The sequence below is a fragment of the Caretta caretta genome, chromosome 2 (assembly GCF_965140235.1).
Source record: "Caretta caretta isolate rCarCar2 chromosome 2, rCarCar1.hap1, whole genome shotgun sequence".
NCBI classification, from domain to species: Eukaryota; Metazoa; Chordata; order Testudines; family Cheloniidae; genus Caretta; species Caretta caretta.
The window spans coordinates 182,420,776-182,433,509 of record NC_134207.1 but is presented as its reverse complement, the minus strand read 5'-3'; the positions used below and the strand labels follow the sequence as shown (position 1 = coordinate 182,433,509).

General features: G+C 43.9%; 1 long non-coding RNA gene across 2 annotated transcripts; it reads left to right on the top strand.

The window, feature by feature from the left end:
- The first annotated feature begins 1,298 nt into the window (after nt 1-1,298).
- LOC125630933 (uncharacterized) lies at nt 1,299-12,734 on the top strand. Of its 2 annotated transcripts, none has more exons than XR_007354827.2 (3): nt 1,299-1,398; nt 11,377-11,538; nt 12,286-12,734. It is a non-coding gene; the product is annotated as an uncharacterized LOC125630933 (long non-coding RNA). The 2 variants fall into 2 exon arrangements; XR_012666776.1 differs by having other exon boundaries at nt 11,350-11,538.

Here is a 12,734-nt window from a genome sequence, read left to right as displayed (position 1 = left end):
GAGCATGGGAAGTCCCTGACAGGCCAAGCCCCAAGGATGAGGAAGCAGCACTGACACAGGTTCAGGGGTAAGTGTTGGGTTTGGGTTGGGTCTGAAGTGACTCAACATGCTTGGGTCAGGACAGGTTAACTGTGCTCAGGTTGGGTTAGATTTGGGTGCAGCTCAGGAATTAGAATTAGACCTCTAGTTCTCATTGCCAGTCCCTCCCAGAGGACTTCCTGCTGGTCATGATTTCTTGTGGCTCCTAGGCTCTGACTCACTGGATCTCTCTCAGCAGGCAATTGAGATTTTCCCAGGGGACTCTGGCACTCAGGAACTTCTTGCTTCTGACCTGTCTCCCTATTCCCTGGGCCATGTCTGCTCTCTTTGCCCCTTTCCTGACTGATTCTCTGGCCTGAGTCACCCAGGCTTCCCTTCTCTTATAGCCCAACTGCAGGGTTGGCAATGTCTCAAGAAAAACTAGTTTAGGACATCTGTTTTAAACCAGGAAACTGGGAAAAATAATTGCATCAGTGTCCAGTAAATTCAGCAAGCATAGAACGAATCTCTTCAAACTTTGGATCAGTCCATTCAAAACTGAGGAATAGGCTGAGTCTATCCACAACATCCAAGTTGGTATTTTGCTACAGAACGTTGCATGGCCAAATGGACCTGGACTGTAGTCTGCAACTCTGCACGCTTCTGATTGGTCAGCGCTTCAAGCCTACAACTCTGCCTTGTTGTTGTTTTTTTTATATAATCAAATGGTTTCAACTTTTATTTATATTATAATGAAAACTGAAACCTGTCATGACATATATAACTTCCATTGAGAAAATACCAAACCAAAATGTAGACAGACATTTTGATGTTCAGTATTATGTATTAGTATTATGCCCACCTCAGTTTTACTTTTTATTTGTACAACCCAAATTAATATACAACTCTCCTGCCTTATGTAACCATAATTTAAATATGTAACTAAAACTAAGTGTAATGTGGCATGCATTAATAAAACAGTTTTTAAAATAGAAAATGTCTTAAACTGGGATTAACTAGTTTTTCTGAGGATGGTAAAAACCACCTCTTGTAAATATCATGCTGTCCCTCCCCAACTGGGGTTCAGTTGACCAGGCATGAGTCAATTCACCCAGCTCCCTCTTTAAGGGACACTGTCCAAACCTAACACCTCTTAAGCATTACGTTAATGTACTTGCAATAGGTCAGGTTACAGCAGCTGTTTCCAATGTAGTGAAAAACAAATACACTGAAACTCACAGTTCTGTTGTTCTCTTTTTCTTTCTGTCTTACAGGAAGAAAATTCTGAATGTCGAGAGCCGCAGAGCAAGGTGATGAAGAAACTTCTTCACTGACAAAAGCAAATCTGTTACTGAGTTGACCAGGAAGTCTTATGATTAAGTAAGGAACACATATGTCATTGGTGTTGAAATTTTTTTTTACACAAAGTGCATATAGAGAACATATCTCAAGGGAAGGCTGAAAGCCATTTGCTTTTATTTGCCATTTGACAATTTCATCATGAACTACAGCTTAGAATCATAGAATATTAGGGTCGGAAGGGACCTCAGGAGGTCATCTAGTCCAACCCCCTGCTCAAAGCAGGACCAATCCCCAACTAAATCATCCCAGCTAGGGCTTTGTCAAGCCTGACCTTAAAAACTTCAAAGGAAGGAGATTCCACCACCTCCCTAGGTAACCCATCCCAGTGCTTCACCACCCTCCTAGTGAAAAAGTTTTTCCTAATATCCAACCTAAACCTCTCCCACTGCAACTTGAGACCACTACTCCTCGTTCTGTCATCTGCTACCACTGAGAACAGTCTAGATCCATCCTCTTGGGAACCCCTTTTCAGGTAGTTGAAAGCACCTATCAAATCTCCCCTCATTCTTCTCTTCCGCAGACTAAACAATCCCAGTTCCCTCAACCTCTCCTCATAAGTCATGTGTTCCAGTCCCCTAATCATTTTTGTTGCCCTCCGCTGGACTCTTTCCAATTTTTCCACATCCTTCTTATAGTGCGGCGCCCAAAACTGGACACTGTACTCCAGATGAGGCCTCACGAATGTCGAATAGAGTAGAACGATCACGTCCCTCGATCTGCTGGCAATGCCCCTACTTATACAGCCCAAAATGCCATTGACCTTTGTCATAAATATAAAGGGAAGGGTAACCACCTTTCTGTATACAGTGCTATAAAATCCCTCCTGGCCAGAGGCAACATCCTGTTACCTGTAAAGGGTTAAGAAGCTCAGCTAACCTGGCTGGCACCAGACCCAAAGGACCAATAAGGGGACAAGATACTTTCAAATCTTGGGAGGGTGGGGGGGAGGCTTTTGTTCGTGCTCTTTGTTTATGTAGTTGTTCTCTCTTGGGACTGAGAGAGGCCAGACAGAAATCCATCTTCTCCAACCCATCCCAATCCAAGTCTCCAATATTGCAACCAGTATAGGTAAGCCAGGCAAGGCGCATTAGTTTATCTTTTGTTTTATGTGAATTTTCCCTGTGTTAAGAGGGAGGTTTATTCCTGTTTTCTGTAACTTTAAGGTTTTGCACAGAGGGGGATCCTCTGTGTTCTGAATCTGAATACCCTGTAAAGCATTTTCCATCCTGATTTTACAGAGATGATTTTTACCTTTCTTTTTTTTTTAATAAAATCCTTCTTTTAAGAAAAAAAAAGAAAAAAAAAGAAAGGTAAAAATCATCTCTGTAAAATCAGGATGGAAAATGGTTTAGGATGGGTTGGAGAAGATGGATTTCTGTCTGGCCTCTCTCAGTCCCAAGAGAGAACAATTGCGTAAACAAAGAGCACAAACAAAAGCCTCCCCCAAGTTTTGAAAGTATCTTGTCCCCTTATTGGTCCTTTGGGTCAGGTGCCAGCCAGGTTAGCTGAGCTTCTTAACCCTTTACAGGTAACAGGATGTTGCCTCTGGCCAGGAGGGATTTTATAGCACTGTATACAGAAAGGTGGTTACCCTTCCTTTTATATTTATGACAGCCTTCTTGGCAACAAGGGCACACTGTTGACTCATATCTAGCTTTTCGTCTACTGTAACCCCTAGGTCCTTTTCTGCAGAATTGCTGCCGAGCCATTTGGTCCCTAGTCTGTAGCGGTGCATGGGATTCTTCCGTCCTTAGTGCAGGACTCTGCACTTGTTCTTGTTGAACCTCATCAGATTTCTTTTGGCCTAATCCTCTAATTTGTCTAGGTCCCTCTGTATCCTATCCCTACCCTCCAGCGTATCTACCTCTCCTCCCAGTTTAGTGTCATCTGCAAACTTGCTGAGGGTGGGCAAAGTTTTTGGCCTGAGGGCCACATCTGGGTATAAAAATTGTATGGCGGGCCATGAATGTTCACAAAATTGGGGGTTAGGGTGAGGGAGGGTGAGGTGAGGTGGGGTAGGGTAAGGTGAGGGCTCCAACTGGGGGTGCGGCCAGAAATGACGAGTTCAGGCTGGGAGGGAGTGAGGGGGTGTTAGGGCTCTAGCTGGGTGTGTGGGCTCTGGGGTGGGGATGAGGGATTTGGGGTGCAGGAGGTGCTCTGAGCTGGGACCGAGGGGTTCAGAGGACGGGAGGGGCTGGGGCGCAGTGGGGGTTGAGGGCTCTGGCTGGAGGTGCAGGCTCCAAGCAGTGCTTACCTCCTAGAAGCAGTGGCAATTTCCTCCACCGGCTCCACGTGGAGGCGCGGCCATGCAGCTCTGCATGATGCCCCATCTGCAGGCGCCACCACCGCAGCTGCCAGAAGCAGCAGCATGCCTGCCTACGGCTCCTACACAGAGGTGTGGCCCCGGCCATGTGGCTCTGTGCACTGCCCCATCTGCAGGCACCGCCCCTGCAGCTCCTATTGGCTACGGTTCCTGGCCAGTGGGAGCTGCAGGGGGCGGCGCTTGGGGGGGAGTGGCGCGCGGAGAGCCCCCTGGCTGCCCCTACAAGTAGAGCTGGAGCGGGGACATGCCGCTGCTTCTGGGAGCTGTGTGGCAAGCCCCAGACCCTGCTCCCCGGCTGGAGCGCTTGAGCAGGGCAAACCCCTGACCCTGCTCCCTGGCGGGGGTGAGAGGACCAGATTAAAATGTCTGAAGGGCTGGATGTGGCCCGTGGGCTGTACTTTGCCCACCCCTGCCTTAGAATGTTTATTTGTGATTCCTCTCACATGAACATCAATAACATAATATCTGTCAGTTCCATAGTATCTTTCACCCTAAAGGATTCCAATGCACTTTACAAACAGAACTGGGTTATAGCTGACACTTGCTCACCTCTCAAATCAGGGAAGGGCATAAGGAGTTTTTGATTTGGCTTTCCCCACAACATGGCTCTGATACACTCTGGTCCCAAGCCAGTAAAGTAATTCAGCTGGTGTAGTTCTCACGTGGCACTGGTGCGAGCTGCAAGTGCTGAGCACCTCTAAAAATCAGGCCACTTTTATGCTGAAACCCAACAGGAGTCTAACTTTAAGCACACACAGAAAATCTGACCCTAAAGCTGTTGTTCATCCTTTGTAAGGAAGCTGCTCTATAGATAAACACTGCTTTGCTGAGCAAGCAGAAATACAGAAACACTCAGAAGATCCTATGCTTTTGTTTCCTGAATATGACAGTTTGGGAGGATTAAACAGCAATCCCCAGTACAAATCGGTCACAAGACTTGCTGTATATGTATGTAATATCAGGATCTGCAATGACGACTGAAAATTTTAAATAATTTGTAATAACAAATTATGCAGGCAAAAACTTTCATACCTTAAATGCTTAATGCTCACTAGCCCTGATAGATGACTCCAGTGATGCCAAGATATTGTTTAGCATTATTTTATAATAAATTTATACACAGTGGGCCAGATTGTGAATGATGTTTGTATGAAAGCTCAGAGGGGGAGAAGAATGTTTGCAAAGAGTCCTCCCTCCCCACATGCCTGTGAAAGATTCACTTACAGTTATTATTCTTGCATTCCAAGAAGTGATTTGACTCTCCTCACTGATCCCCCTTGGGAACAGACAGAATCTCAGGCCAGGTCTACAGTACCACTTACTTTGGTATAACTTACGTCACTCAAGGGTGTGAATAAGCCACTCCCACCCCAAGCGACATAGGTTACACCAACCTAAGCACTGGTGTGAACAGCGCTATGTTGATGGGAGAGCTTTTTCCATGGACATAGCTACTGCCTCTCGCAGAGGTGATTTATTATGCCAAATGGAGAACGCTCTCCCGTTGGCTTAGAGCATCTTCACAGATGTGCTACAGCAGTGCAGCTGCATCGGTGAAGCGAGTCAGATGTAGACTAACTTTCAGAGGAGTCAGAGAAGAGCATAGGAGGTGGAACTAGGGGTGCTGCTGCACCCCTTGGCTTGAAGTTGTTTTCATCATATTCAGGGTTTAGTTTGGTTCAATGGCTTTCAGCACCCTCACTATACAAGTTGATCCAGCACCCCTGGGGAAAGGAGGGCCCGTAGCTTCCATCCATGGAAAAAGTTGGTTGTACTTGGGGGAGCAGACACTGATGGAAAAGCTTGCATGGTTCCCTCATGCACTAGGCCAGTGGTTCTCAACCCGTGGCCTGCAAGCTGCTTGCGGCCCAATCAGCACACAGCTACGGCCAATGTGACATCCTCAGGGACATATAGGTAGTACACATATTGTGTGGATGCGGCCCACATAATACATAGGGAGCTGCATATGTGGCCCACAATGGTAAATAGGTTGATAATCACTGCACTAGGCTATTTGGGAAGGAATTGTACCACCATCAGCACAGCGGCTGTAATGCGTGTCAGTAGTCAAATGCCACAGTTTGACCTAATGTGAGTCAAGTTTTCACAAAAGTGAAAAAAGGAGAAGGATGTTTGCTCCGGTGAAACTAGAAGATAATTTAGCCTAGTGAGTAATCAGCTGACCTACTAGTACAGTATTATTTGTTAGTTTGCAATAATGCCCACTATCTGCTAGGGCTAGATGCAGTGTAAACACAAAAGAAAGCATGGTCCGTGCTCAAAGAGCTTACACTGTAAGCCTGATGTTTGGTTTCACATTGGAATTTCTATCCAATAAATGATCATAAAATCATATTTAATACTTAAAATCACTATTAGTACTTTGCACCTCTATAGCTCCTTTAATCAGAAAATCGCAAAGTACTTTACAAACATTCTAAAGAAAGAAATTAATGTTGAGTATAATTTTTTTCTTTCCTTTCCCCTTTAAATTCAGTTCAGAACTGACAGAAACATAAACTAAGAACTGTTCCTCAGAGTGCCTGTAGAAAAAAAGCAAGAAGAGTTTTAAAGATGAGTAGTATTTGAGATCTGTGCAGGAGACAAATAATTTGAGTCTCTTCCCACAAGTCATTTATTTGCCAAAGATTATCACAAATATCATCTTTCTGCACATTACATTGGGTGTTTAGGATACTTACAGATTTTTCATCTGGCATTTATATCAGTTCAAAGGAAGTCATGTTTCTCATTGCTCTCTCTTTTTTTTTTTTATGTACCTCACAAATATCTGTTATACCTTTTACGTAGGAATTCCTTATCTAAATTTGCCTGTCACAGTTTATACTTATATGTAGCATGCCAAGCTTGACATATCTTTTCTAAGAACAAAGGACTGCTTATGTTCTGCCAGGTCTGTAGATTACAGAGCATTCTAAAGACATTAAAAGTTCAGCCAGTGTTTTACTGTCTCCGCCACATTACCCACATAGCATACACTGCACACAAACTTCAGGAATCAGGGGAATTGCCAGTCTTGCAATCTTTGCTATATGATGGGTTATTAAGAACCACTGGTGGTTGAATGCTGGACAAATCCACATGCTATGCAGCAGAATATCTCATAGATTCATCCCCCATCTTGCTGGTGTCAAACTCTCCTATACTTATCCATGTGATGCGTTACAGGCATTTTCATTTACACTAGGGTTACCATCTTATTATAGTCTTGTAGTTCATTTCAAGCATATTCAAAAACACAGAACATGATCTCAAGTAACACAAGAATGATATCTTTTCATACTTCAGACTCAAGTTGGGCATTTAGTTCCCTTTCCCATGCTAGCATAAATGATTCTTCATGCTGAGAAGATTCATCAACACAACACAACACCATCTGTAGTTTCCCTGAAGGTTTCCAAACTCAGTTTGTGTAAGTAGCATCTGGAGAGATTTTCAGAGGAGCAAATGTCAGTTAGCTGTCTTAACTTCTTGCCATGTGCCCTTTTGAAAATCTCCTGTGAACTCAAATGGTAACACTGCTCTCTGGTACATAATTTGTGACAGTGGATTGAGTAACAAAACATCTGTAACTATGAGAAGGGTAAATTATTTGTCTGTTTTACTTTCTTTCTTACCTGTTCCAAGGAGAGAATGCTTGCCTCTCAAAACAATCAGGGGCAGTGTATCAGCCCTTTGAGCTCCATTTTGGTCCCCTGCCTATTATATTTGAAAATCAAAACCATATCATGGTGGATGTGCCATATCATGGTGGATGGGCTTAGGTTAGCTTGAGCTTTACATGGAATGCAAAACCGTGGCTGGGATGTGATGGAATTTCCGCATGTTTTTGGGCGTTCTTTTCATGTAACAGCTTTAATTCTTCTACCCCTCTTACTCCTCATTCCATGTCTATCCACTGGCATTCCTGAAAGACAGTTCTCCAGTAGAGAATGCCCTCTAGCTGTGCGGTGTTTTGAAGTCTGGGAATGACTATCCTCCCGTTAGGACAGGTTTCTGTAGTAACTTCAGGGCAGGTCTGTGCTCACCTTCCTGCCCAAAGGAAATTAGTCATCATTGTGGTTTTCAGGTTGGTGAAGAATATGGAAGGCATTACCCAGAATAGTGGCAGGAAAGCCAGTTAATTTGCAATGCATTTGTTCTTCCTAACCAGCATATAAGTAGGGGTTTCTAAATGTTTTCCCTTTGAGAAACTAGTTAAATGGGTAAGAATAATTTCCCTTACAAAGATACTTGACACTTTCTATTCTGGTCTAGTCCCTGTATGCTGCCTGAGCAGCACTGAGGTGTCAGAAAGCAGCCAGATCTGTCCAGCTGAGAAATCCATTGATGTAGGGAGATGCCACTCCCTCTATTTGGCCTTAGCACAGGGCATGCCAGATGTGGAGAGGAATTGCGTTGGGCCATGGTTGAAGCATGTTGCTGACTATGCTTAGCTGACACATTGTCCTGTAGGGACCAATGCCAGCTAGTGTAAGTTACAGCAGTTTCCAGGCTTCCTTAATGTACACCATTGCACAGACCCTCCCTGAGAATCTGGGAGCAGTAACCATTTTCCTGTCCACCTTCCTATCTGCTGCAGTGAACAGAACCTGGGTCTTAGGCCTTGTCTACCTCACCAACGGTATAAATTTTAAATATAGACCGGGCCTTAGAGTGAATCAGCCATATTATGTAACATACTGGATGTCTGGCATAAGAAATATCCCAACAGTTTAACCTCATTCAGTGTCTACTGGAAAGATGAGATGGATAGAGCCCTGCAGATCCCTGAATATCCATGGACCATTTTTGTAGATCATGGATCAGATGCAGATACAAATTTTGTATCTAGAACCCTGCAAATCTGCAGATATCCTCTTTATGTCTGCGGATTATTTTTATGGATTGGCTGTGGATACAAATTTTGTATCCACGCAGGGCTCTAGAGATGGAGTAAATACAGAATTTTAAATCACCCAAAATCAGAAGAGAGAGGACTGGAGACTTTTTTTTATTGAATATTCCCAGGCACTACTAAATAGTGATGAGTGTGCAATAATCCTTTTGCCTAATGTCTAACTAACTTGAACATCATGGCTTCAAACGTTCAATTCAAAGTTAAAGATTATTGCATTCCGTTATGAAGAGAGTGGAAGAAAAAAAGATAGGCACAGAATTGAGCAGGTGTGAAGCAAATACTAAGGCCCTGATGCTGAAAGGCATTTAGGATCCTAATTTCCACTGCAAGTGTGTTTCTGTTGGAAATTAAGAGCTTAAACACCTTTGAGTATCTGGGCCAAAGGAGGGACAAAAATTCTAATTAAAAAAAATACAATGGCCAAGATTTGTGGGTATGCAGCTCCTTTTGACTTCACCACTGCTAGCACAATAGGGTCTACAACCTGATTACCCCCTTTGGGTGCTACTGCACAACAAATAATATCTGATGCATATTTTCTCTTTCTTTGGTATTTTTCCTTATCTTAATAGATCATCTCTTTTTGTAAAGGATTTTTAATTGATGATGATTGTCATATTTTGTAATCCTGATTTTATGCTTTGTGATTGGTCCCATTCTTGGTTGCTGAGTTTGGTTTGCGACTTCAGCAATCTGCCAGTGAGATGTGGTGGTGTTGCTGGTGAGGTTGATACCACACACTGGATGGGATTGTTGTTGCAAGCAGGTTGTGATTTGTGACCACAAATATGGCAATCTTCAAACAGCTGCCCCCTGCTCTTTATCGATTAGACCCTAACAACGGCCATACTGGTCAGACCAATGGTGTATCTAGCTCATTATCCTGTCCTTTGACAGTATCCAATGGCAGGTGCTTCAGAGGGAATAAATAAAACAGAGAGTGTCAATCCCAGCACCTGGCAGTCAGTGGCTCAGGGACATCCAGTGAATGGGGTTGGGTTCCTGACCATGAACTTTTCTAATTCTTTTTTGAACCCAGTTATAATTTTGGCCTTCACAACATCCCCTGGCAAAGAGTTCAACAGGTTGACTGTGCGTTGCGTGAAGAAGTACTTCCTTTTGTTTTAAACCTGCTGCTTATTCATTTCATTGGTTGACCCCTGGTTCTTGTGAAGGGGTGTGATGGGGCAGCTGCCCCACACAGGTAGATGGAGGGTTAAAGCAGTCCACAGGGAGGCTTTGCAAAACCCAACCAGTGGGAGTAGGGCTTGTAGAGAGCCAATCAGGAGAAGATTTGTTGGAGCCAGTCAGGGCCAGGGAGGGCCCTATAAGAAGGGCTGCTCAACAGAGCAGTCAGTCTCTCCCTGGAGTGCAAGATAGAAGGACTGGCTGCCTTAGAGGAGTACCTTAGGTAGAGCCGTGCTGGGTAGGGTCAGGGGAGCAATAGGGAGCTCCAGCCTGAGGATTGCTAGACTGAGGCCCCTGATACAAAGGGCTGGGAAGGTGCTAGGGCTACAGGGAAGTGGCCAAGGGATATAGGTGGTAGGAGTTGGAGGAGTGGCAGTACGTGGCTGCTGGCTATAGGGTCCTTGGTTTGGGACCCAGAGTAGCTTCCTTTCCCCCCACTTGCCACAGGTGACCAGTATTCGGACTGCAGTTTATACCTTGAGGTGTGGGGCTAGACCGAAGGCTGCAGTAGGCCATAGTGACAAGTGGATGGACCGCTAGTTCCCCCAATGGGGGGAGAAAGTGGAGTGGGGCACAGCTGGAGGTGTGTGCCCAGTGTTATACCAATAAAATAAAAACCAGCAGGATCTTATTAAAGGGGAAAAGGCAAAATGCCACATTTATTGTGAATACAGAAAGAATCATAGTAAACAGTTAGTTATGGCTATAACATTCCATTCAATTTCATATTTATTCACACATTCTTTCATACACACACACACAGAGGTTCTGCAAGATTGTTATCATAGTTACCAGCCTTAGAGTTGCTTATGCTGAGCCACTGGCCAGGTGGCCTGGACATGAGGAGGGAGCAGGGCCTTGTCAGATGCTCATCTGATGCTCCTGGAAGTTGGTTTGCAGAATCAGACCCCAAAGTTCTCACTTTCTAGAGTTCATTTTTATAGGAATTTATTCCTATGCCAGTCTATGGGAATTGATTCATCATGCTGTTGCTGAATCAATCAGCAGATGGCACATTCCTGATGGCTCCGTGCTGCCAGATGTTATCTTGTTCTTTGGTTCTCCCATCCTTGAGGCTGTTGGGTGGATTCCAGTCTGCCCTCCAGGGGTCCTCTGGTTATTTCCACACAACGCCTTCTTCAGCTGATGGACACGGGATTCTTAGGCTGGCACCTCCCTGATCATTCAGTTATTATCCACACCAAGCATCCATCCACATACATCCTCTATCTCTATTTTAATCACAAATGTTAACAAAGTGAGATAAATACAACAAAAGGGCGGGGAGTCTCTGTGTGCTGTTGCTGTTGTTACAAAGTATCGCTTTGAGTCTCTCTGTGTGTGACTAGTTGTTACAAAGTATTGCTTTGAGAACAGACTCTGTTTTAGGATGTACTAACACAATTAGCAGCTTGCAAGTTTCACACGGAGAGGGAGAGAAACAGTAAAAATAAGAGATCAAGAGACCTCTTAATTAGTGATACCCTGGAATTTAAACTATGGGGAATCAAACTCATTTGTGATTTTAATACAGAACTTCTTTAATATGATCCAACACCAGAAGAGAACGCCACGGTCCAGGGAGTGACGCGGGTCTTAGAGGTGGAGCAGAAGTGACGGCGGTGAGATACCACTAGAGGAAGGCGCACCGGCAACCAAGAGCTAATTCCCAGCACGGCCAGCAGGAGGTGCCAAGGTGGTGAGTCCCGCCCTGTCACAAGGGGTAAATAACACTTCCTTATTCACTTTCTACACCATTCATGACTGTATGGATCTCTATCATATCCCCCTTTAATCATCTCTTTTCCAAGCTGACCAGTCCCAGTCTTTTTAATCTCTCCTCATATGGAAGCTGTTCCATACCCCAGTCATGTTTTCCCTTCTCTTTGCCTTTTCCAATTCTGATACATCTTTTTTGAGACGGAGTGACCAGAACTGCACAGTTTTCCAGAACTGTACGTACCATGGATTTATATAGTGGCATTATTATATTTACTGTCTTATTATCTCATGGTTCCCAGTGTTGTAAGCTTTTTTTGACTGCCACTGCACATTGAACAGATGTTTTCAGAGAACTATCCACAGTGACTCCAAGATCTCTTTCTTGAGTGATAACTAGTTTAGACCCCATCATTTTGTATGGATAGTTGGGATTACATTTTCCAATGTGCATTACTTCTGCATTTATCAACTTTTAATTTCATCTGCCATTTAGTTGACCCGTCAACCCAGTTTTGTGAGGTCCCTTTGTAACCCTTCATAGTCTGCTTTGGACTTAACTATCTTGAGTAATTTGTTATTGTCTGCAAACTTTGCCTCCTCACTGTTTACTCCTTTTTCCAGATCATTTATGAATATGTTGAACAGCACTGGTCCCAGTACAGATCATGAGAAGACCCCGCTAGTTATCTTTCTCCATTGTGAAAACTGACCATTTATTCCTACCCTTTGTTTCTTGTCTTTTAACCAGTTACTGATCCAGGAGAGGACCTTCCCTCTTATTCCAGGACTGCTTAGTTTGGTGAGGGACCTTGTCAAAGGCTTTCTGAAAGTCCACGTACACTATAACCACTGGATCATCCTTGTCCACATGGTTGTTGACCCCCTTAAAGAATTCTAATAGATTGGTGAGGCATGATTTCTCTTTACAAAAGCTATGTTGACTCTTCCCCAACGAATGGTGTTCATCTATGTGTCTGATAATTCTGTTCTGTATTATAGTTTTAACCAATTTTCCTGATACTGAAGTTAGGCTTACTGGCCTGTGATTGCCAGGATTGCCTCTGGAGCCTTTTTAAAAAAATCAGCGTTAAATTAGCTATCCTCCAGTCATCTGTTACTGAGGCTGATTTAAGTGATACATAGCATAGTTAGTAGTTCTGCAATTTCATATTTGAGATTTTTCAGAATTCTTGCGTG